Below are 25,509 nucleotides of genomic sequence, written 5' to 3'. Positions count from 1 at the left end.
ACGGCCTAGGAACCTTCCCAGGCCGTAAACTCATTATAATCCCTCAAAATCCATGTCTAAAGTGTTCTAAGTCCAATCCATGAAGTCATTTAGCCATATCTAAAATCTAGTTGTGGTTTGGAAGGGTTTTGTTGCTCAAAAACCCCCTTTAAATGAGTTTACGGCCTAGGATAGTTCTAACGCCGTAAACCCATGATAATGGTCCTAATCCATGGTTTAAACTTGAATTTGAAGGCTAAACATGATACACAATGAGTTAAGGAAGGTACCTTGGTGATTGGAAGCCTTAAACTTCTGATTTAGACCCTTAAACTTGGATTTAGGAGAGAGGTTAGAGAGAGAGTAGAGAGATGAAGCAAAAAGGTTCAAATGAATGCTTGAACACGTTTAAATAGGTCCTAAAACTTGAACACGATGGAATTCTACCCGATACCGGCACTAAACGGGGCTTTTGGTCGCACCCGATTAAGTTTTCGTAACTCGACGGGGACCTTTCGAAAATTTTTAAATTATAAAATTTGGGTAATTTCGTGAGTTACTAACAGGTTTGGACACTCATTAGCATCAATTAAACATATATGTTTAATTAGTTTAACCCAAAAATGACATCGGAACGAATTGACATACGGCAAGTTATACAGATAGAATGGGTTTTCAGCGATGAACAACTTTGGGTTGTTACATTATCCCCCCGTTAGAGGGAATTTCGTCCCGAAATTCAATGATTACGATACAAGACATGAATTTGAATGAGATACGGGTGGATTTGCTGCTTCGGGTTTTCGTGCTCCTACGTGACATCGGGTCTCCGCTTGACGTCTCAGCGAACCCTTACTATCGGGACGCGTCTTGATTTCGTTAGGTAGATACTTCTCAAAGACCGAGACGTGAAGTATCAGATGGGTGCTACTAGGTTCCGAGGGCAATCGAAGTTTGAAGGTTACGGAATCAATTTCACAAGGGTCGCGAAGGGTCTAATGTACCATGAGGGAAGTATTTCACTTTTCTAAAGCATTCCGTGCCGAGTTTGCGTCAAAGTTTTCCATGAAAAGTTTATCATTAGATCGAATGGAAAGGAATAATTATCCGGATTGAGGAAACGATCTATAGGTATGACGTTAACATTCTCTTTCTCATTGGTTGGTCATCTCGACGGTGCACATTTCGATTACTAACGAAGGATTTAGTTTAGAAAGAAATTTTGAATGAATGGTTAGCAAATTCTTTCAACATTAGAATCAAAAAGGATCACAGGTACAAGATTTATCAAGAAGACGTTACTATCTTTGGACAGTTTCGCTTATAGTGCCCGACCTCTCCACAGTTGTAGCAGGTTTGACCGATACCAGCCCCGGAAGCTTGACTAGTTGATGGGGTTGGGGTTTTGCAGGTTTGTGTGAGGTGACCTTCCTGGCCACAACTTCTACAGAACTTTGCACGACAAGGGCCATGGATGCGATGGTGGTACTTACATCGGTCACACCGCGGGAGGATACCGGCATATCCGGTGACAGGTACTTGGGATGTGGAATTGACAACAGAAACAGCAGCAGGAATAGTGGTAGCGTGGACTGCCACTATTTGCTGTTTCTTAGAGGGTTCTAGGGAAGACTGACTCTTCTTCTTCTTTCTCCAAAACTTTCTTTTCTCGCCACTCTTTTCTGTTGGCTCGGGAGTGGTGTCTGCTTCTTCTTGGTTATCATTGTGATCGATCAGGGTTTGTGCGAGACATTTAGTGTTGTCATAGGTATCCGGCTTCGCTGCTATAACATTCCCTTTTGTTGGCTGGGTTAATCCCCAGATGAGCCTTTCTACCTTTTTGCTCTCCGGGGTAACCATTCCCGGATAGAGAAGTGCCAAATCGTCAAACCTTGAAGTGTAAGCGGCGATATCGGAACCTTTCATCTTCAGGTTCCATAGCTCATGTTCCAGCTTCTGGATTTCACCCCGAGGGCAATACTCCGCACATAGTAGTTCCTTCATAACTTCCCATCCTATAGCATTGGCTACAGGTAAAGTCAGGGATTTGACTCGGCCGTTCCACCAAGTCAAAGCCTTATCGGTGAGCGTATAGGCGACAAATTTTACCTTGTCAGATTCCGAGCAGGCACAAATCTCGAAGATAGATTCAATTTTCTCTAACCATCGAGTTAGAGCAATGACACCCCCTGTGCCATCGAAGAATGTCAGTTTTGCGTTCATGAAGTCTTTATAGGAACACTCCTTCCGGTGTCCCTGATTACCTTCTTGGTTTTGGTTTTGGGAACCACCTCCTAAACCATTGGGGTTTAGTTGAGGTAGGGGAGCTGATATGGTGGTAGAAATGGTTGCCTGAAGTGTTTCTAGATCGATTTGAAGAGGAGGTGGTGGCGGCGGAGGGTTGTTGGTGTTCTTTGAGCTGGGTCTTTTCCTCGGAGGCATCTTGATCTAAAGAAAGATCAGGAAAGGGAGGATCATAAGTCCTCTGAATTGAATCAAGAGATATGGATAAGGGGATATCTCATCGAGACAGATATAACATTATATTAAGCGATAAAGCAGGAAAGAGTGATCAAGGCATAAAATTTTATCGCTAGAGGAATGATCAAGGAACAACACGTATACGAGGATTTCTACAAAGGATCGGCTCGAGAAATACTCCCATAGTATTTCATGGTTCGCTGCAGCGACGACTCGTTGTTTGGGATATTAGGTAAGTTTTAGGTATGATGCGTACCACAGTCACTCCCAAACATATGTTGGCCATGTCTCGAATGAATATAGTTGGCCAGGCTATATTGATCCTAGACACGACTACATAACTGCCCAGGTTTAACCGCAGTGTACAACACCAATTTACTTATATTTTGTTCTACTTGTAGTTATGGATTTTGACGGTCGGTATACTTGTATACTTTAGAAAATACTTATATTCGTAGAGTATACTTTTAGTTCAGAGCACTTATGCCCTTTAATGTTTATAGTCTTATACCATGTAAGCTTTCGTATACTAGTTCAATATAAACAAGGGCTCTGATACCAATCTGTCACACCCCGAAAACCAAAGGCGGAAACATTTCCGGGGTTGACTCCACGTTGAGTATCAAACCCAATGCACATAGTAAAGCAGTAATCCCAAAACATTACATTACATAATATTGTTTACATCTGTTTGAAAGTAAAATTGTACAAGTGTTTTACATATTTAATATGAACAAAAGTAAACACAAGTCTTCGGAACGCTCCGTCTTCTCCAAAAGGTGGCGGTGTACCTGTCTATCGCTGACCTGAGAATACAAGCGGTTTGAAAATCAGCATAAAGCTGGTGAGTTCATAAGCGGTTTAGTTTTAAAAAGATCGAGTTTCCTTTGTTACAATTTCAAAAACGGTTGGTTATGTCATTCCAGGAAAATCCCATATTTTCCTTAGAGTTTTAGTTATTCATTTGTTACTTTATCCGTTTATGAGTTGATGTGCTACCCAGGAAAATCCCATATTTTCCTATGCGTTGAGTTGCCTATTTGTATCTAAGTTCGTTACTGGTTGTCATGTTATCCTAGGAAAATCCCATATTTTCCTATGTCTTGAGTTTCCTATTTGTATCTAAGTTCGTTACTGGTTGTTATGTTATCCCAGGAAAATCCCATATTTTCCTATGTATTGAGTTGCCAATTTGTATCTAAGTTCGTTACTGGTTGGTTCTTAGGATTGAATTCGAAGTACTAGTAATTACCATGTGTATAGTATTAGTTAAGTATTCTAAACCCTTAGATATTCTACATTCGAATGACTATTATCTACTAACTTAGTTGTATTTTCGAATATTTGGAATCACACAGAAGCGTACATTACACTATTTTTGAAGTTCTATTGAGTTCCAAAAGAGTACATTAGTTGTATAATCGAAGCTCAGTCGACATTTTGAGGCGGATATATTCGAAACTCAGAAGAGGTCTAGAGGTGTATTTTCGTATTTAATTCGAAACTCTGGTGACACTCAAGGGGTACACTAACTGTATATTCGAAGTCTTGGTGTCATCCAAAGGTGTTAATTCGCATTCGTATTCCTATTTCTATTCGTATTCGTACTATGCTATTTGTTAGATTCGTATTCGTATTCGTTCTATCCAGTTAGTTATATTCGTATTCGTTCTATCCTATTAGTTATATTTGTATTCGCATTCGTATTCGTACTAACCTAATAGTTATATTCGTATTCGTTCTATCCTATTATTTATATTCGTATTCGCATTCATATCCGTACTAACCTAATACTTATATTCGTATTCGTTCTATCCTATTAGTTATATTCGTATTCGCATTTGTATTCGTACTAACCTAATAGTTATATTCGTATTCGTTCTATCCTATTAGTTATATTCGTATTCACATTTGTTTAGTATTAATCTTAGTTATGATTAGTATGATTTCTTATTCAAAGAGAATATAGTTATAACACTTTTAAAAGAAATATGTGTTTAGTCTAACTGTTTAACCTGCAATTCGAACCATTAGTTATCAAAATTTTCATTATTAAAATCATAAATGAAATAAAACATTTGAAATGAAAGTACGTTTAAGTACAAGATTTCTTGTACTTTTGCTTGTATTCCCCCTGAAAACGTTGAAAACCATTTGAAAAAGACATGAAAAAGGGTAGGGGTATGAACTCACCGGACGCGGAAATCTGACAATTTCGGACACTAAACGTTGGTTCGGGGCCTGATTACTCGTGATGTCCCTATGTAAAATGAAATAATGTCCATATATATCTAATTAGATTTACAATCACTAATTATATGGAACATTATACTCCAATAAGATTAAACACTTCAAAACGAGTGTTAGGAGTGATCCGGGTGACATCTACGGACGTGTAATGGTACTAAGGACTTGGGATTTGAGTTTACTCCCCAAGAGTAAACATTTTAGGGAGTTTACAACCATAAAAAACATACATACATGAATTCACGGCCGTGAACTCATGTTGGTGTGATTTTGAATGCTTAATGGCTTGTTTGGACTTGGGAAATGTTGGGATGGACTTATAAAATCCCTTGGAATAAAATTATTGGACATATACCATGTTTAAGGGAGTTCACGGCTGTAAACTTGGATTTTACGACCGTAAACTCTCTCACGGTCTTGAATAATTGATTTAAGGCACTTAGGACAATCATATGTGATTCTAGTAATTTTTCCAAGCATTGGGGTGATTTTAAGGCATCTTTTAACACATATTTGGGAGTTTACGGCCTAAGGGTATGAGCTATGGCCGTAAACTCTTATATGTTGGATTTTGATATGTTTAAGACCCCCAAACTATTTTTAGATGGTTCTAGGATTTACCACAAGGCTATTGGTTGAGTTTCAAGGCATTTGGACATGTTAAAAGGGGTTTACTCTCCATTTTTGAGGGGTTTACGGCCTAAGCATGAGCCTTGGCTGTAAACTCCTATTTACTCCTCAAAAATTATGTTCATGATGTTCTAAGGCAAATACCATTATTCTAAAATTCATATCTAAGCTTTAATTGAGTCTAGGGAGGGTTTAAGGGCTAAAAACCCTTTTAGTTTAGTGTTTACGGCCTAGGAACTTTCCTAGGCCGTAAACTCATTATAATACCTCAAAATCCATGTCTAAAGTGTTCTAAGTCCAATCCATGAAGTCATTTAGCCATATCTAAAATCTAGTTGTGGTTTGGAAGGGTTTTGTTGCTCAAAAACCCCCTTTAAATGAGTTTACGGCCTAGGATAGTTCTAGGGCCGTAAACCCATGATAATGGTCCTAATCCATGGTCTAAACTCGAATTTGAAGACTAAACATGATAAACAATGAGTTAAGGAAGGTACCTTGGTGATTGGAAGCCTTAAACTTGTGATTTAGACCCTTAAACTTGGATTTAGTAGAAAGGTTAGAGAGAGAGTAGAGAGATGAAGCAAAAAGCTTTAAGTGAAAGCTTGAACACGTTTAAATCGGTCCCAAAACTTGGACACGATGGAATTCTACCCGATACCGGCACTAAACGGGGCTTTTGGTCGCACCCGATTAAGTTTCCGTAACTCGACGGGGACGTTTCTAAAATTTCTAAATTATAAAATTTGGGCTAATTTCGTGAGTTCCTAACAGGTTTGGACACTCATTTGCATCAATTAAACATATAAGTTTAATTAATTTAACCCAAAAATGACATCGGAACGAATTGACATACAGCGAGTTATACAGGTAGAATGGGTTTTCAGTGATGAACAACTTTGGGTTGTTACAATTAATACTTTTAATGAAGGGAGAATTATAGTCCTTGTCCTACCCATTCGGATAACGACCCTCCACCAGTCAAGGAGGCGGTAGGTGAGAATGGACACCCATTAAACTACCATTTTATAGGCAGTAACTGTTGGATAAGGTGTCTAAGTCCATAACTTATTCGGTATATACTTGCCCCGACCCGGCATGGTCCATTTGGGTTGCACTTCACCCGAAAAATTTAGGGATAATTTTATGAGAGTTATACACATATGTTTATTAATATATTATAAGTTATAATATATTAATATGAAGTCATGTTATTTAATTAGTCTTAGTCTTAAATTAATTATGAATTAATTTAGAGATTAAAATGAAGACTAATTAGATTATGGGCTATTGGTTTTATATGGTGTGGGCTAACACTCATTTGTTAATGGGCTAGGCTTGGATGGAAGTCCATGGATGATCCATGGAGCTTTTAACCCATCGATCCTTGGAAAAGGAAAGGTCATGGGTTATTAGGGTTTCACCCTAACCATGTACACTATAAAAGCATGCTTATGTTGCATGAAATAGCCACTATGTGTGTGCTTGTGTGTGGCCGAAAATTACAAGTTTGTGTACACTCTCTGAAGTTTTCCAAGTGTTTGTGGTGATTTGTGATTTCCATTTGAGGCATTCACACTATTGGTGCTTGGCTCTCAAACTCCAAAGGAATCAAACTCATCAAAAGGTATGTAATCTCATCTAATTCTTTTATGTTTAAAAGTACCCCATGCCATGTTAGATAGGTTATGAACCTTGGAAAGTTATTATTTTGCATGTATTTAGACAAACTTAGATCCAAGGTTTATTATGGTTGCATGCACACTTAGAAAGTGTTAGATTGCTCAAAACCCAACAATGGTATCGGAGCCTAGGCTTGCTTGTTTGATACTTGATGCAAAATAGTGAAAAAAGTTGAAATTGTTGCTGTCTGGCTGATGGACTCGCCGAGTCCATGGGGGGGACTCGCCGAGTACAAGGCAAAATTCATCCTACTCGCCGAGTTGGTTCGTGCACTCGGCGAGTCGAATGATCAGAATGCAGAATTTCGACTTTTGCTGCTGGAAATGGACTAGAAACATTACCCAAAACTGTTTTGGAGTTTTAAAACTTGTTTTAGTTGGTGTAATGGTTGTTCTAATCCATTTACAATAGCATATATCAAAATTCCATGATTTTATGTGTTCATATAATTCTTGAAATTTTGATGATCATGTTCATGTTCAAATCCAATTAAAACCTAATAATTCATTTTTTTTCATGGTGGAAATTGGTGAATCGTCATTCACCTACCTTTCAAATATATTATTACATAGATTACGACATCCCTCTTCTAAGTATAAAATATTGTGATTGGATCCTAGCCTTAATATTACATTTTGGTGTCTTATTAAGGATTCTATATATCTAATCTAAACTTGCTTTCTTCTTTCAGATGTCTTCCAACACTAATGCTTCAGGCTCTAACCCAACTGGTTCTTTCTCTCTCATGAATCTTTGTGGGAGGGTCATATTTGATGGTTCCAACTTCATGGATTGGATTAGGAACATCAGGATGGTTACTTGTTATGAGGACAAGGAATATGTCCTTGATAAGGAGTTAAAAGAGCTTGATGAGTCTACTGCTACTCCTGAGGAGATCGCTGAATTCAGGACACATGAGAGAGATGCTACTAAGGTGGCATGTATCATGATGGCCACGATGACAGCCAAGCTCCAAAAGTCATAAGAATATTTCTACCCTTTTGAGATGCACCAAGACCTGATGGAGAGGTGCCATCAAAGTGCTCGTCAGGAGTAGTATGAAATAATCTCCTCCATAATAACAGCCCGCATGAAGGACGGTGAATCCGTCATGGCCCACATGCAAAAGATGCAAACGTATGTGGACCGTTTGCTGAAGCTGAATATGAACTTCCCTGAGGAGTTGGCAATTGACATCATTTTGCACTCCTTACCTTCTTGTTATAACCATTTTCGCATGACATATCATATGAACAAGGAGGAAGTTACCCTCAGCAAGCTTCAAGGACTTTTGAAGACCGCTGAAACCGGTCTTAAGGGCAAGGCGGTTGTTACCTCTACTACTCCTACACCAACATCTACCCCTGTCTTGGCTATCGGGCAAGGCAAAGGGAAAAAAAAAAGGAAGCACCCTTCGAAGGGTACCAAGGGAAAGTCTCTGGAAGGCTCCTCGTCGAAGACCAAGAGCGGTTCTGTCACTCCTTCTGCCATTCCCAAAGATGCCGATTGCTACTATTGCCTGGACAAGGGGCACTGGAAGCAAAACTACCCTAAGTACTTGCAGGATCTAAAGGATGGGATAGTGAAACCCACCCATGCAGGTATTTACACAATATTGTCTAATTACTCATCATATTCTAACTCTTGGGTGCTTGATACAGGATGTGGTATTCACATATGTTCTGATTTGCAGGGCCTAAGAAGAAGTGAGGATGTGGAGCACGGGAAGATAAACTTGATCATGGGGAATAGGAAGGCTTCACCTGTTTCCAAGATTGGAGTTTATACTTTGTTGCTTAATAATGGGTTAAAATTAGATTTGAATAAATGTGTGTACTCGTCTGAAATGGCGAGGAATATTATTTCTTTTCATGCTTTGTACAAACAAGGTTTTACCTTTTCGTTTGATAATGAATGTGGTGGTATTAATGCTTTCTTTAAAAATGTGTTTTATGTTAAAGCGTTACCTTGTGATGGTGTGTATGAAACTCTGTTGATTCTAGACAACTTAGGAAATAATGTGTTGTATATTGATTCTTCTACTAGCCTAGATAAAGCATCATTGTGGCATTGTCGTCTTGGACATGTAAACAAGAAACGCATAGGCCAACTCCAAAAGAGTGGAGTCTTGGAATCATTCGACCTTAAATCGGATGATAGTTGTGAATCTTGTCTAATTAGAAAGATGACTAGATCACCCTTCACTGGAACTTGTGAAAGGGGTGAGGGTTTGTTGGACCTAATACATACTGATGTATGTGGGCCATTCAAAACTGCCATAAGGGATGCTAATCGGTATTATGTGACTTTTATTGATGATTTTAGTAGATATGGATATGTCTACTTAATCAAACATAAGTCAGAAACCTTTGAAAGGTTTAAGGAATTCAAACAGGAAGTAGAAAATCAATTGGGCAGAAACATTAAGATGCTTCGATCCGATCGAGGTGATGAGTTGTCACAACTGTAAATTTTGAGCCATGTAATATATATATTCAAGATAATGTGAATCAAAAACTTCAATCAAATACATCATGCAAGCACTACAAGTAGTCATCAAACAATTGGAAAACCCTAGAAGTTCTTGTTAAGTCTATTTTAGACTAGAACTTCCTTATTGGATCCAAATGGGCCAATAAGCTTCCAATTAGACTATCATGGGCTTAGAACCCTAATTGGGCTCTAATTGGACCCACTCTTATTTATTTCAACATTTTGGACCATGTTGGACCTAGAATGAAATAAATCACAAACTTTGATCCATAATTTAACCTAACCTAGCTTAATAAAGCATAAAAATCACAATTTTATTTTATGAGGCCAATGAACACCCAAACTATCTCTAATATTGGGCTTAGGGGCAAAGGCCCAAATTTTTCCTTTTTCTCTTCCCATTCTCGGCCCAAGGCCCAAACACAAGAAAGGGTTGACATTCAAGTGACACCTCATCTTTACCCATAGGATATCCATGCATTATTCTCATTTCTCCATGCACTTCACTTCAAAGATCACTTCACTTCTTCTCTCCCTCTCTCTCTCTCTCGGCCATACTCACACACACAAACTCAAAAAAAAAATCTCTCAACTCTCTCAAGAACTCTCCTTCCTCCCCTCTCCAAAAATCTCGAAAATTAGGGACTTTCAAGAGGATCTTGCAAGTAAATCATCATCTAAGGTAAGATTATGCATAGATCTATGGTTTAAATTCTTTTGTTATCAAAATCCTTTCCTAATCTATGCAAAAATCGTGATCTTGCACCCTAGAACCATCTCAAAACTCGAGATCTTCATCAAAGGGAGCCAAGGCCAAAAACACTTCATTTTCCTTCCATTTTTCCTTGCAAAACCGAATCAACACCCCAAGGTGAGCTTCATACCCCCTATTTTCTGTTTTTTTTATGAGTTTTGTGGGGGGGGGAATACAAGTGAATGTGTAGATCTATATGTGTTTGTATGCCTTGTATGATTTCCATGCTTATATGTATGCTTTTATGTGTTTTAATGTTGGATCTAGCCTTAAAACCCATCAAAACCGAGAAATATCTTGTGTTAAATGATTTTAGCTTCAAATATATTTCTAAACACAAAGTGTTTCAAGAAAAATGGCTAAGTGGTTTAGTAATAATTTTCTTTGGGTCAAAAACACAAATTTTGGGCCTAAAATGTGAAAAATACAAAAATAAGGGCCCAAATTGACATTTCACAGATTCTGATGGATGAAGTGTGCCAAAACAGTTTCCATAAAACTATTTCTGGAATTACACTTAATTAGAGGACTAAAAACATGAATTTCAAGCTTAATGGGCTAAAAATGAAAATTTCGGCCCAATAAGGCCCATTATGCGAATTTTTCTGTTTTGGAGGGCCAAAACTGTAACTTTCGGTAAAACAGTGGACTATAAGTGTTCCAATTCCTTTTCAAAGGTTTAAAATGCTTTTTAAATTTAAAAAGGACCAAAGATGCAAAAAAATTTCTATTTGGGCCAAAATTGTCAAATTTGCGAAAAGAAAGGATTAAAACCAAGAAAACTGCATTTTCAGGGTCTTAAGCTGTTTTCTATGAAAAATATGCTGGAAAATGATTATTTCAATAACTTTTGGTGTTAAAATGTCAAGAAAATTGATTTAAATACCAAACCGGAAAATATTTTAAATAAAGGGTTGAAAAGGTAAATTTTACAAAAGAGGAGGGGCCGAAAACAGAAAATTTCCAAGACTAATTCTATACATGCAATATGATCAAATAATGGTACTACTACTATCGACAAAATACAATACACTACAATACCAAAAGTCGTTGTCAAACGAATTGGTTCGGTCTCGAACCAATGAAAATCCGAAACCACAAATACAACGATACTATGATACTACAATACTATGATTCATACAGATAACAATCCGGAATACATTATACATGTGCACAGACGTCTACGCACTATCTTTGGGCCCCACAAGTGTAAAATCTTGTTCGTTGAGCCTAGCTAGCCCGACGACTTGATCTTAAGGCCCAAAGACTTCATCTTACGAGGTGTTGGGTTTTACCATCCCGACACAACGTAACCGGACTTTCAATGGCTGTAGACTACTGGTCCCCAAGGGTCCTTTAGTGTCGCTAGTAAAGTCTGCCTTTTTGCGAGGCGGGTCTGGGACCCCTCGTACCTTTTATCCCCAACCGACTAATGGAGTCGTCGAGGCCTTCGTGTCCTCCTTCTCTTCGGATGTGGGACAACAGGACGGTTGGATAGCGTGACTAGTACGGACGACGCCTTCGGGATCGTTGGTATTGCTATAGACTAGTCGTTTGTGTAACGCGTGTCTGTGGCGGATAGTCATGCTCATCAATGATCCAATGTCGTCTGGAATAACAACTTCATGCGTTGCAATGGTTTCAAGTAATTTTCATGGAATTCAAAGAATTAGGAAGACATCGGGTTTTCCTAGGGTTTTCAATACATACAAATTCGGAACACATACGATTTCAATAAACAATATTTTACAAGTATAGAAAACAAACAGGCATACTTATGGATCTTCACACCTTTTTGACTATACTATTTTCAGAAAATATCGGATTTTCTGGTGGTTTTCAAACGATACAAATCATTGTTTTCAAATACAACTTATGAACTCACCAACATTTTATATGTTGACATTTTTCAAAATACTTGTATTCTCAGGGAACCAGTGAATCAAGAGAAATCATATCCAGTGACGGTTGCAGTTTATTTTTTTTTGAATTGAACAAATTAATTTTTGGGGAATGTAATGTTTAAACAACGTATGATATGTAAACACTACTGGTTGTACTATGTTGATGAATGGTAACGAATGTTGTTATGTTTCATATATATTCAATGTTATGGTATTCAATTGAGTCACGACAGCCCCCGGACGTTTCCGCCGTCTGGTTCGGGGGTGTGACAGGTTGGTATCAGAGCTTTGTTTATAGTGAACTGGCATGTCGAGCCATACATTGATATGCAACTATAAACCAAAAAGAGGGACTAACATAACTCTGAACAAAACAAGTAAATAAAACACACTTGCTTGCATTAGAGATAAGGACCTAACGCTGAATCAAACACAATAACACTGGTATCTCGGTTAATTCGGGACTGTTCTTAGTGATACCAAGGAGTGAATGTAGCCTGATCAACTACATTCTCTCCAAAGTAAAACTAACACACGTCTTGATGAAATCGGGATAGCTAGGGAACCTAAAACTATACCTTTATCACCAAAAAGAGAACGTCTGTTTAGTCTGCAATAGTGGAAGAGGCATAGGATGATATTAGTGAACTCTTACGTGTTTTGCTATGTGTTGTGAATCTATGATTGTATGCTAAAATGATAGAAGTACTTAAGTTCGTGCCATACACCTAGTCAGTAGGACCACGACCTCACGGAAACCACGTACACCCAACATCTTTCCGTTTTGTGACAAGAAGATGCCTCTCCGACCTACTCGCGGAAACCCAGGACCAACCCCGCCCGAAGTTGACTCCACTGCTTTCCAGGCAGCCGTGTCTGCTGCGGTCACAGCAGCTATGGCACAACTTCACCGAGGGAACAACGGAGGAGGCAATGGTCAAGGCTCCGGAAGTTCGAACAACGGGACGAACCAAGGACTCACTAAAACGTGCACCTACAAGGATTTTGCGAACGCCAAACCCCGAACTTTCAACGGCACTGGAGGAGTGATCGCTCTGAAGCGATGGATCGAGAAGGTAGAGTCGGTATTCGAGATATGCGAATGCCCCGAGCAGATGAAAGTGAAGTTCGCGGCCTGCACTTTTATGGATCAAGCACTCACTTGGTGGAATGGACACGTAGAAGCTATGACACTCCCTGTCGCCAACTCTATACCCTGGGTAGAAATGAAAGAGATGTTAACGGCTGAGTACTGCCCCCGAGGCGAAATACAAAAGATGGAACAGGAACTATGGAACCTCACTGTGCAGAATGGGAACGTCGATGCCTACATAACGAGATTCAGCGAACTATCTCTGTTGTGCCCGGGTATGATTACGTCAGAAGGAAAGAAGATTGAACGATTCATCTGGGGACTGACATCCCCCATTCAAGGGAATGTGATAGCTGCGAACCCTGAAACTTTTGACAGTGCAAAGAGATTGGCAAAGAGGCTATATGATCATAACCACAAAAAGGGCGAGAAGCCAGTGGAGACTGAGAAGAAAAAGGAGAGTGATGGTAAGAAAGGATGGAACAACAAGAGAAAGGGGCGTCAGGGCCCCGAGGCCTCTAAAAAGCAGCAGACAGTGGCAGTTAACGCTGTCACTGCACCGGTTCCAGCCACACCACATGCTCCAGCCTCAGCTACTTCAAATGCTTCAAGACCCTATTCCGGTAATGCTCCCAAGTGCAATAAGTGCAGTTTCCATCACCATGGAGAATGTAAGGAGTTCCATTGCACCAGTTGCAACCGAAGGGGACACACTGCAAGGTTCTGCAGGACTTATCCTTCTCAGAACCAGAGTCAGGGAAACAACCAGAACAACAACAACAACAACCACCGCAATACCAACAACACCAATGCCGGCAGCAACAATGCAGGGCCTAGCCACACCTGTTTTGGGTGTGGAAGGACGGGACATTTCCGTCGAGATTGCCCTAACAACAACAACTCAGGAAACAGAGGAGCAGGGAGAATGTTGTCTATGGGTCAGAGTGATGCAGTTCAGGACCCCGCAGTTGTGACCAGTACGTTCCTCCTAAACCACACTTATGCATGCATCTTATTTGATACCGGAGCAGAGCGAAGTTTCGTAAGTGAGAAGTTTAAACATTTATTAAAACAACAACCCCAGAAGCTAAATGAAACCTATACGGTGGAAATGGCCAATGGGAAAACCGAATCCACTAGGGAAATCTACATCGGATGTACCCTAACCTTCAACCAACACGTCTTACGAATAGATCTGATGACAGTGTCAATTAGGAGTTTCGATGTGATTATCGGCATGGATTGGTTAAGCCCCCACCATGCTGAGATTATGTGCCACGAGAAGGCCGTTCGCCTTCGTCTCCCGAATCACGAAACCCTAGTAATTTACGGAGACAAACCTAGCACGAATCTTCGTCTTATCTCGTGCATCAAAGCACAAAAACATCTGCGAAAGAACAACTTAGCGTTCTTGGCCCACATAGTGGACAAGGCCAAAGAAGAAATTAACATCCAAGACATTCCGGTAGCGTGTGAATTCCCGGACGTGTTTCCTGAAGATCTTCCGGGAGTACCCCCAGAGAGACAGGTTGAGTTCCGAATCGACCTCGTTCCAGGAGCAACTCCTCTCGCTAAATCACCATATCGACTGGCTCCTGCTGAAATGCAGGAATTGTCCAGCCAACTCAGTGAGCTTCTGGACAAGGGATTTATCCGACCTAGCTATTCGCCGTGGGGAGCCCCAGTGCTCTTTGTCAAAAAGAAGGACGGATCTTTCAGAATGTGCATCGATTACAGAGAGTTGAATAAACTCACTGTTAAAAACAGCTACCCACTCCCACGAATCGATGATCTATTCGACCAGCTCCAAGGAGCTAGCTATTTTTCTAAAATAGATTTACGGTCCGGGTACCATCAACTCAAGGTCCGAGAAGAAGATATTCCTAAAACCGCTTTCCGAACCCGCTATGGACATTATGAATTCGTCGTAATGCCCTTCGGTCTAACAAATGCACCCGCCGCATTTATGGACCTAATGAACCGAATCTGTCGACCGTTCTTGGACAACTTCGTCATTGTGTTTATCGATGACATCCTCGTCTATTCTCGAAGCAAAGAGGAGCATGGCCAACATCTCCGACAAGTCCTAGAAACGCTGCGATCGGAAAGGCTTTACGCCAAACTCTCTAAGTGTGAGTTTTGGCTACGGAGCGTGAATTTTCTAGGTCACGTAGTTAGCCAAGATGGAATTCATGTGGATCCCTCTAAGGTCAAAGCTGTGGAAGGATGGGCAACTCCGACTACGCCCACAGAAATTCGTCAGTTCTTAGGCCTAGCAGGCTACTATAGGAGATTCATCCAAAACTTCTCTAAAATCGCCAAGCCACTTACCTTGCTTACACAAAAGAGCGTGTCGTTCAAGTGGACAGACCGACAAGAGATTGCGTTTCGAGCCTTGAAGCAAGCTCTTTGTAGTGCTCCTGTGCTATCTCTACCCGAAGGAACGGAAGATTTTGTAGTATACTGTGACGCGTCAAATCAAGGCTTAGGTTGCGTTCTCATGCAACGTGGAAGAGTGATAGCATATGCGTCCCGTCAACTAAAGACGCACGAAGTAAATTACACAACCCATGACCTAGAACTGGGAGTCGTGGTCTTCGCCCTGAAAATTTGGAGGCACTACCTGTACGGTACAAAGTGCACCATCTTCACAGACCACAAGAGCCTCCAGCACATCTTGAATCAGAAGGAGCTGAACATGAGACAACGAAGATGGGTGGAGTTGTTAAACGACTACGAATGCGAGATCAAGTACCATCCGGGCAAGGCCAACGTGGTAGCTGACGCATTAAGTCGGAAGGAGTACACAAATCGCCGTACGAAAACGCACTCGATAACCATTCAGTCTCATCTGACCGCTCAAATTGCATCAGTCCAGGCAGAGGCTATGAAAGCAGAAAATAGAACTAGCGAGGCATTACGCGGAATGGAGAAGAACCTGGAAGTCAAAGAGAATGGGGTATACTACTTCATGAACCGTATTTGGGTTCCAAAAATCGGAGGATTCAGGGAGATCGTTATGAAGGAAGCCCACAAGACACGATACTCCATTCATCCTGGTTCGGACAAGATGTATTTGGACATTAAGCAGCACTATTGGTGGCCTAACATGAAGGCGGAAATCGCAACTTATGTTAGTAAGTGCCTTACGTGTGCCAAAGTGAAAGTGGAGTACCAGAAACCTTCCGGATTGTTACAACAACCGGCAATCCCTGAGTGGAAATGGGAGGGGATTTCTATGGACTTCGTGACCAAGCTGCCCAAGACGTCGGACGGATTGGACACCATATGGGTAATAATCGACCGACTGACGAAATCTGCCCATTTCCTGCCAATCAAAGAGTCCTACAAGATGGAGAGGCTGACGCGTTTGTACCTACGAGAGATTGTAAGACTTCATGGAGTGCCAAAATCTATCATCTCGGATAGGGACAGTAGGTTCACGTCACGCTTTTGGCAGTCGCTCCACAAGGCCATGGGAACTCATCTTGATATGAGCACCGCGTATCACCCACAAACGGACGGTCAAAGCGAACGAACCATTCAGACGCTTGAAGACATGCTTCGTGCATGTGTGATAGACTTCGGAAAGTCTTGGGATACCCACCTACCGTTGATCGAGTTTTCATATAACAATAGTTATCATTCGAGCATTAAGGTGGCCCCTTTCGAAGCACTGTACGGGCGTAAATGTAGATCACCGTTATGTTGGGCTGAAGTAGGTGACACCCAGCTAGCAAGAACACATACGTCGAATAGGGCAATGACAGGACCGGAAATCATTCGCGAGACCACAGAAAAGATTGTCTAGATCAAAGCTCGTTTACAGGCATCGCGTGACCGGCAAAAGAGCTACGCTGATAAACGGAGAAAGCCCTTAGAATTCCAGGTCGGCGATCGAGTATTGTTGAAGGTCTCACCCTGGAAAGGGGTTGTACGTTTCGGAAAACGGGGAAAGCTGAACCCGCGATACATTGGACCTTTCGAAATCGTCGCCCAAATAGGTCCAGTAGCATACAGACTACAACTACCCGCGGAACTAAACGGTGTACACCCCGTGTTTCATGTCTCTAATCTGAAAAAGTGCCTATCAGATGAAACCCTGGTCATTCCTCTTGACGAAATCGAAATCAATGAGAATCTCCTGTTCGTCGAGGAGCCAATCGAAATCATGGACAGGGAGGTGAAGCGTACTAAGCAAAGTCGCATCCCGATCGTGAAGGTACGGTGGAACGCAAAGCGTAGGCCAGAATTCACGTGGGAACGCGAAGATCAAATGAAGCAGAAGTACCCTCACCTATTCTAGCAATTCTCAAATCTAGCTTTCAAACAGAATTTCGGGACGAAATTCCCTCTAACGGGGGGATGATGTCACAACTGTAAATTTTGAGCCATGTAATATATATATTCAAGATAATGTGAATCAAAAACTTCAATCAAATACATCATGCAAGCACTACAAGTAGTCATCAAACAACTGGAAAACCCTAGAAGTTCTTGTTAAGTCTATTTTAGACTAGAACTTCCTTATTGGATCCAAATGGGCCAATAAGCTTCCAATTAGACTATCATGGGCTTAGAACCCTAATTGGGCTCTAATTGGACCCACTCTTATTTATTTCAACATTTTGGACCATGTTGGACCTAGAATGAAATAAATCACAAACTTTGATCCATAATTTAACCTAACCTAGCTTAATAAAGCATAAAAATCACAATTTTATTTTATGAGGCCAATGAACACCCAAACTATCTCTAATATTGGGCTTAGGGGCAAAGGCCCAAATTTTTCCTTTTTCTCTTCCCATTCTCGGCCCAAGGCCCAAACACAAGAAAGGGTTGACATTCAAGTGACACCTCATCTTTACCCATAGGATATCCATGCATTATTCTCATTTCTCCATGCACTTCACTTCAAAGATCACTTCACTTCTTCTCTCCCTCTCTCTCTCTCTCGGCCATACTCACACACACAAACTCAAAAAAAAAATCTCTCAACTCTCTCAAGAACTCTCCTTCCTCCCCTCTCCAAAAATCTCGAAAATTAGGGACTTTCAAGAGGATCTTGCAAGTAAATCATCATCTAAGGTAAGATTATGCATAGATCTATGGTTTAAATTCTTTTGTTATCAAAATCCTTTCCTAATCTATGCAAAAATCGTGATCTTGCACCCTAGAACCATCTCAAAACTCGAGATCTTCATCAAAGGGAGCCAAGGCCAAAAACACTTCATTTTCCTTCCATTTTTCCTTGCAAAACCGAATCAACACCCCAAGGTGAGCTTCATACCCCCTATTTTCTGTTTTTTTATGAGTTTTGTGGGGGGGGAATACAAGTGAAAGTGTAGATCTATATGTGTTTGTATGCCTTGTATGATTTCCATGCTTATATGTATGCTTTTATGTGTTTTAATGTTGGATCTAGCCTTAAAACCCATCAAAACCGAGAAATATCTTGTGTTAAATGATTTTAGCTTCAAATATATTTCTAAACACAAAGTGTTTCAAGAAAAATGGCTAAGTGGTTTAGTAATAATTTTCTTTGGGTCAAAAACACAAATTTTGGGCCTAAAATGTGAAAAATACAAAAATAAGGGCCCAAATTGACATTTCACAGATTCTGATGGATGAAGTGTGCCAAAACAGTTTCCATAAAACTATTTCTGGAATTACACTTAATTAGAGGACTAAAAACATGAATTTCAAGCTTAATGGGCTAAAAATGAAAATTTCGGCCCAATAAGGCCCATTATGCGAATTTTTCTGTTTTGGAGGGCCAAAACTGTAACTTTCGGTAAAACAGTGGACTATAAGTGTTCCAATTCCTTTTCAAAGGTTTAAAATGCTTTTTAAATTTAAAAAGGACCAAAGATGCAAAAAAATTTCTATTTGGGCCAAAATTGTCAAATTTGCGAAAAGAAGGGATTAAAACCAAGAAAACTGCATTTTCAGGGTCTTAAGCTGTTTTCTATGGAAAATATGCTGGAAAATGATTATTTCAATAATTTTTGGTGTTAAAATGTCAAGAAAATTGATTTAAATACCAAACCGGAAAATATTTTAAATAAAGGGTTGAAAAGGTAAATTTTACAAAAGAGGAGGGGCCGAAAACAGAAAATTTCCAAGACTAATTCTATACATGCAATATGATCAAATAATGGTACTACTACTATCGACAAAATACAATACACTACAATACCAAAAGTCGTTGTCAAACGAATTGGTTCGGTCTCGAACCAATGAAAATCCGAAACCACAAATACAACGATACTATGATACTACAATACTATGATTCATACAGATAACGATCCGGAATACATTATACATGTGCACAGACGTCTACGCACTATCTTTGGGCCCCAAAAGTGTAAAATCTTGTTCGTTGAGCCTAGCTAGCCCGACGACCTGATCTTAAGTCCCAAAGACTTCATCTTACGAGGTGTTGGGTTTTACCATCCCGACACAACGTAACCGGACTTTCAATGGCTGTAGACTACTGGTCCCCAAGGGTCCTTTAGTGTCGCTAGTAAAGTCTGCCTTTTTGCGAGGCGGGTCTGGGACCCCTCGTACCTTTTATCCCCAACCGACTAATGGAGTCGTCGAGGCCTTCGTGTCCTCCTTCTCTTCGGATGTGGGATAACAGGACGGTTGGATAGCGTGACTAGTACGGACGACGCCTTCGGGATCGTTGTTATTGCTATAGACTAGTCGTTTGTGTAACGCGTGTCTGTGGCGGATAGTCATGCTCATCAATGATCCAATGTCGTCTGGAATAACAACTTCATGCGTTGCAATGGTTTCAAGTAATTTTCATGGAATTCAAAGAATTAGGAAGACATCGGGTTTTCCTAGGGTTTTCAATACATACAAATTCGGAACACATACGATTTCAATAAACAATATTTTACAAGTATAGAAAACAAACAGGCATACTTATGGATCTTCACACCTTTTTGACTATACTATTTTCAGAAAATATCGGATTTTCTGGTGGTTTTCAAACGATACAAATCATTGTTTTCAAATACAACTTATGAACTCACCAACATTTTATATGTTGACGTTTTTCAAAATACTTGTATTCTCAGGGAACCAGTGAATCAAGAGAAATCATATCCAGTGACGGTTGCAGTTTATTTTTTTTTGAATTGAACAAATTAATTTTTGGGGAATGTAATGTTTAAACAACGTATGATATGTAAACACTACTGGTTGTACTATGTTGATGAATGGTGACGAATGTTGTTATGTTTCATATATATTCAATGTTATGGTATTCAATTGAGTCACGACAGCCCCCGGACGTTTCCGCCGTCTGGTTCGGGGGTGTGACATGAGTATCTTAGTACCAAGTTCCTTGACTATCTTAAGGAGTGTGGGATTGTCTCACAATTGACTCCTCCTAGGACACCACAACTGAATGGTGTAGCTAAGAGGCGTAATCGAACCTTGTTGGACATGGTTCGCTCTATGATGAGTCGAGCTTCGCTACCAATATCTTTTTGGGGGTATGCCTTAGAGACTGCCGCCCATATCCTTAATCTAGTCCCTACAAAGAAGGTTACCAAAACACCTCATGAGATGTGGACTGGGAAGGTTCCCAATTTAGAACACATCAAGATTTAGGGTTGCGAAGCTTTCGTGAGGCATGAGACTCATGATAAGCTCGAGCACCGAAGTGAAAGGTGTATTTTCATCGGCTACCCACAGAAATCCTTTGGTTACCTGTTCTACAGACCCAGTGAGAATGTGGTCTTTGTAGCGAGAAGAGGGGTCTTTCGTGAGAGAGAGTTTATAAGCCAAGGAGACAGTGGGAGGCAAATTGATCTTGAAGAAATTCAAGAAGCAATTGGTGAAGGAAGCTCAGACACTAGCAATCAACCTGAGGAGGAAACTCCTGTTGAGCAAGCTGACATGTCTGTACCTCCGAGGCGTTCCACATTGATTAGGAACACACCTTCGTTTTATTATGGCTTTCATATAACTACGGAAGGTGATACGTTTATCAGTGATAGTACATTGGTAAATTTGGATGAACCTAGCAGTGTTAAGGAAGTCATGGCAGGCCCAGAGTCTACTAAATGGAAGGAGGCTATGGACAGCGAGATACAACCCATGTATGACAATCAAGTTTGGAACTTCGTTGACAATGTACTAGGCCATAAAACAGTCGGGTGCAAATGGATCTTCAAGAAGAAGACCGACATGGAAGGAAAAGTGCATACTTATAAGGCTCGACTGGTTGCGAAGGGTTTTACTCAGACTCAAGGTATTGATTATGATGAAACCTTCTCGCCGGTAGAAAAGATTAAGTCTATTAGGGTTATGCTAGCCATTGCTGCATTTCATGATTATGAAATATGCAAATGGATGTCAAAACCGCTTTCCTTAATGGAAAGTTGGCTGAGGATGTGTACATGAATCAGCCAGAGGGTTTTGTCAGTGCAGAGTACCCTAATAGAGTATGCAAGCTTGAGAAATCCATTTATGGATTAAAACAAGCATCTCGTAGCTGGAATCTTTGTTTCGATGAGAAGGTAAAAGAGTTTGGCTTCTCGAGAAGTGAAGATGAGTCTTGTGTGTATGTCAGAGCTAGTAGGAGTATAGTTAGCTTCTTGGTACTGTATGTGGATGACATACTACTTATAGGAAATGACATCCCAACCTTGCAGGAGGTTAAGTCCTGGCTTGGGAAGTGCTTTGTTATGAAGGACCTAGGGGAGGCTGCCTATATCCTAGGGATAAGGATATTAAGAGAAAGGAGTAAAAGACTAATTGGACTTAGTCAGAGTACGTACTTGGATAAGGTGTTGAAAAGGTTCAACATGCAGAATTCCAAGAAAGGAGATTTACTGATCCAAAGCAATGCCAAACTGAGTAAGACTCAGAGTCCGAGTACAGAGGCAGAGATATCTGAGATGAGCCAATTACCGTATGCTTCCGCTGTTGGCTCGATCATGTATGCTATGACTTGTACCTGCCCTGATGTGGCCTTTGCTTTGAGCATGGTCAGCTGGTATCAAGGGAACCCTGGCAAGGCTCATTGGACCGCTGTAAAGAACATTCTCAAGTACCTGTGGAGGACTAAGGATTGGATCCTTACCCTTGGTGGGAGTCATGACTTGAGAGTGTTAAGGTATAGTGATGCTAGTTTTCAGACTGATAGGGATAACTTTTGCTCTCAGTCGGGCTGGGTCTTTACCTTAAATGGAGGGGCAATTTCTTGGAATAGTTCCAAGCAGGAGACGGTGGCTAATTCGACTTATGAATCAGAGTATATAGCAGCGAGTGACGTAGCGAAGGAGGCGATATGGCTGAAGAACTTCATCGGAGACCTTAGAGTTGTACCAGCTATTAAGGAACCTATGGAGATTTTCTGTGACAGCAATAGTGCGGTTGCCTTAGCCAAGGAACCAAGAGATCATGGCAGATCCCGACACATTGATAGAAAATATCACTTCATAAGACACAAGATTGAAGAAGGACTCCTCGTGGCTAAGAGGGTATCGTCAGATGAGAATCCTTCAGATCCCCTTGTGAAGGGACTGACGAGGGTTAAGCATTTTCAGCATGCGAGGCGCATCGGGCTGAGGGACGATATTAGTTTTATAGATTAGATAGTTTTGCTGAAACTTGTAAAATGTAATCGACATTTGATGATGAATAAAATTTGTGATTTATTTATGAGTAAAGTGTTACTATCATTGTCAATTATTTACTATTGTTTCAGTTTTGCATGTTTTAACTTCCAGAATAATTAATTTATTCAAACCTCCACAATCGGTCATACGTCGAAAGTAGGTATGAATCAAGATTGTCATGAATTGAGTTTGTAGATGGCTAAAGGTGTTTGGACATGGCAATGGTTGCTGCAACGTTCATGAGTACTCATAAGTTATGAGTATAGGTATAAACCCACGCTCACTTGTATCACTTCATGGAATTTATCTCGAGTGATCGTGAGACGATAATATCATATAAATCTTCAAACCTAGAGATATGAGTTGTTACCTATGAGTTGGTTGTGCATTGATTGCACGTAAACGCATCAGTAACTTGATGTTATAAAACGTGCCTTTGTGTATAATTCAACAAGTAGTAGAACAAGCATATGAGTCGAAGTTTATCTGTTCCTTCTAAAAATAGAAGCGATATCTGGGCCCCTCGATGATTTTTTGTTCACCCATGTATCGGGCCCGGTCAGAACTAAACTGATGCGTTCAGCAAAGTTCTTTGTCAAACAAATCGTAAATCGAGAAACAACTGCCAGACGATAAGCAAGACAAAGTTCCATGTGTTTGTCCAGCTGATATCATGAGAACAGAGGATTATATGATCACTTGTCTTAAAATGGCGCTTCATAGTTCAACAGAGTTTTCAAGAGCTACGATTGTTGGTTGGTTCCTGAAGTTATATAGGCAAATACATTTATCAGACTTATCCAAGTGGGAGTCTGTTGGATAAGGTGTCTAAGTCCATAACTTATTTGGTATATACTTGACCCGACTCGGCATGGTCCATTTGGGTTGCACTTCACCCGAACAATTTATGGATAATTTTATGAGAGTTATACACATATGTTTATTAATCTATTATAAGTTATAATATATTAATATGAAGTCATGTTATTTAATTAGTCTTAGTCTTAAATTAATTATGAATTAATTTAGAGATTAAAAGGAAGACTAATTAGATTATGGGCTATTGGTTTTATATGGTGTGGGCTAACACTCATTTGTTAATGGGCTAGGCTTGGATGGAAGTCCATGGATGATCCATGGAGCTTTTAACCCATGGATCCTTGGAAAAGGAAAGGTCATGGGTTATTAGGGTTTCACCCTAACCATATACACTATAAAAGCATGCTTATGTTGCATGAAATAGCCACTAGTGTGTGTGCTTGTGTGTGGCCGAAAATTACAAGTGTGTGTACACTCTCTGAATTTTTCCAAGTGTTTGTGGTGATTTGTGATTTCCATTTGAGGCATTCACACTATTGGTGCTTGGCTCTCAAACTCCAAAGGAATCAAACTCATCAAAAGGTATGTAATCTCATCTAATTCTTTTATGTTTAAAAGTACCCCATGCCATGTTAGATAGGTTATGAACCTTGGAAAATTATTATTTTGCATGTATTTAGACAACCTTAGATCCAAGGTTTATTAGGGTTGCATGCACACTTAGGAAGTGTTAGATTGCTCAAAACCCAACAGTAACCTTATACCCCCTTATAGACCGGCTTCGTGAATGAGGCCTACTAATGGTAAGACGAATTGCTCTTATACATATACATATATATATATATATATATATATATATATATATATATATATATATATATATATATATATATATATATATATATATATATATATATTATTAACTTATAATATTATAAAGTATAAGGGTTGAATTTTAAATTTTAAAATTCTAAGGGCTTAACATGGAATTATAGTATTCATCGGAAAACTTTACAGATTCCAAAACTTGAAGACAAGTTTTGAAACTATTCAAAACTTTTCATTTCATAACTTATGAGTTTAATGGTTCATTAAAATGAAGACTCTTCATTTTTTATGTAACCTCTTATTCACTAAAAACACTTTTAAAGAAGTGACTCTTAAACATCCATAAATTGACGACAAGTTATGGAGTCATAATACTATTTAATGAGAAAAAACTACTCTTCATTTTTATGCAACCTGTGGCACTTTTATGAGTTTTAAAATTCATAAATGAGACCGTTTATGTAGCTTGAGGACAAGTTACAAAAGCACATTTTATGAACAACCTCTAGATTAATTAGGATTGAAAACAACAAAAACCCAATTTTTTTTCCATTAATCTAAACTAACTCATAAATCAAGGAAACATAAAACTTTTGGTAATCCAAAACTTATGGAGTTAAATGGTTGTTTTACGATGAAACATTTCATGTTCCATAACTTAAGAATAAGTTATGGAATTCTTGAAAACATTAACACCAAATTTTGTAACTCCATAAAAAACTTTGAATCAATTTCATTTTAAACCTTCTCATATCCATAACTTATGGAGTTTTAAAAAAAACACTCTTAAGATCAAACTTTTAAAAATAATAAAATAATCATATCATTTTATCTTTTACTAAATTTGACCTAATTCAACTCATATATCAAATGATTCAAATTTTACAAATAATTAGTTTTTCACAAAAACAAGTAATTATCTTAATATTTGACAAACGTCATGTTTATTTTCTTTTTTTT

This window comes from Lactuca serriola, chromosome 4, assembly GCF_051521515.1.
Source record: "Lactuca serriola cultivar US96UC23 chromosome 4, Lser_US96UC23_V15, whole genome shotgun sequence".
Taxonomy (NCBI): Eukaryota; Viridiplantae; Streptophyta; class Magnoliopsida; order Asterales; family Asteraceae; genus Lactuca; species Lactuca serriola.
Note: the sequence above shows the minus strand (reverse complement) of the source record.